The following is a 2,165-nucleotide window of genomic DNA, read 5'->3' on the forward strand; positions in this document are numbered from 1 at the left end:
GGAAAACTGATCCTGAGCTCGAGCTCAGGAACTTCCTGCGCTCAAAATTTACGTGGCAACTGTTGATTGGGGTACGCGTACACTGTGGGTTTTTATGAGAAAAACCGATCGATGACTCTCTCTCTCCCAGTTCTTAGCCCTATTTCCTGAAATCGAGGCGGCGGAGCGGTCATCCAAAAACCCCAATCGATGGCTCTCTCTCTCCCAGTTCTCAGCCATAATTCCTGAGCTCGAGGCGGCGGAGCGGTTCCTGAGCTCGAGGCGGCGGAGCCCCAGTTCTCAGCCCTAATTCCTGAGCTCGAGGCGGCGGAGCGGTTCCTGAGCTCGAGGCGGCGGATCGGTCATCCAAAAACCCAACTTCGATCTTCCCTCTTCCCCTGCCAAAACCCCAAACGAAGATCCGTCGTGGCCAACGACGTCGCTCCGACCCCCATCGAAGATCCGACGCCGCCCCCTCCTCCGATCCGACACCGACGTGTGTTACGGGTCCGCCGACGACGTTGGTGAGGTCAATTCTTCCTCTTGTCGATTTTTGTGCAGCTTCGTACTGAGGAATTGACGGCGAGGCTGCAAGATCAGTAATCCTATTATTCAGTTTGTTGTTTCTCAACACCAACAAGGTAAGCAAAAGTCCAAAATTTTGTAATAAATTGAACCCTCCTGAACATTGTAACCCCCCTCTGAACATTGAAACCCACCTGACTTTGGCCTTGGTTCTTGTCATACGAGTGCTAACTGAAAATTCACAATCAGCGCTCCGACCCAAAGAGAATATGATTATTTCCCTTGTTAATGACCTAGATTGGCTGCAATTATTAGTGCGGTAGTGATATATTTTTACCCATTTTGTTGTTTGCATATCCCTTGTTATGGCGTGTCTGTGATTTGTGTACCTCTTGAAGAAAACTGGAACACAACCAATTGGTGCGGCAGTGTTACATTTTGTGAAGTTGATACTGAAATAAATTGATGAAAGAAAACTAGGTGTGAATGGAGGGAACTGAAGCACAATAGTTGTCATACTTTTTTATGATTCAAGGGAAAATGTGCATATATGGAATACTCTTTTTTATGATTCATACTATGTCAACAACTTCAGTCATTTCATTCAAATTCAGTAATATGGAAAATGTCAACAACTTCAGTAATATGGATGTGCAAGCTGGTTTCAGCAAATACAATACATAAGCTGGTTTTTGCGTTCAGTCATTTCATTCAAATTATGCCTGAGATAAATTGACTTTTTGTATAAATTTTATCTTGTTTGTGATATGTTTTTTGCAGATAAAAGATGAACTTTTCGGGAGAGTTCAGTGGAGAAGAAGATCAGGGTTTAGTACAAAGAAGATGTTATTGTGGGTTAATTTGCAGAATACGGATGTGCAAGCAAGGCCACAATAAGGGCTTGAAATTTTATGGATGTCCGAGATACAAGGGACCTAATTGCAAGGGTTGCGACTTCTTCGAATGGGTGGATGATACCAAGAACATCACAAAAAGGCTGGAAAAGCTGGAAAAAAATGTAGATGTTTTGAATAAAATGCTGAAGGATGTAATTTTATATTTAAAAGTTATTATTATCGTTGTCCTGATATTGTTGCTCTGTGTTATAGCCAAATGACTCAGTAACATATAGGAATGTTTCTTCGTGTTTGTATCAGTTTCATATGTAGTTATTAGGAACTAGGTGGCGACTGTATTTGTTCATGTAAGTTTTAACTTGATTAGGAACTAAGTGGACAGATGTAATCTCATGTGATGTTATGTTAGTTGTGTTTTCTTTCTTGGGCGAAGTTGGGAAGTTTCTTCAGTATTTTCGACATGGCTACTGTTGGGAATTTTCTTTTTTGGACTGAGTAACTATAGATGTATTGTATGTATTTAATGTAAGCTAACTTGTGATGATTGCTCCTTTTTTCTTTTACAGATTCAGCAATGAAGTAGCGGCAAAAGGAGGTCATATCTGGACCCTTATTTTGAATCTTGTTTTTTGACTTGAAGATGTAATGTAAGCTAACTATAGATGTATTGTATGTTTTTTGGACTGAGTAACTATAGATGTGCACAGTGCTGTTTCCCTTCAGTTTTTGAATTGAAATCATTATCTGTGATGGGAGAAGGTTGTGTTATGGCAATACAAGAGTACTGGAATATTTACATTAATC

This window comes from Asparagus officinalis, chromosome 3, assembly GCF_001876935.1.
Source record: "Asparagus officinalis chromosome 3, Aspof.V1, whole genome shotgun sequence".
NCBI classification, from domain to species: domain Eukaryota; kingdom Viridiplantae; phylum Streptophyta; class Magnoliopsida; order Asparagales; family Asparagaceae; genus Asparagus; species Asparagus officinalis.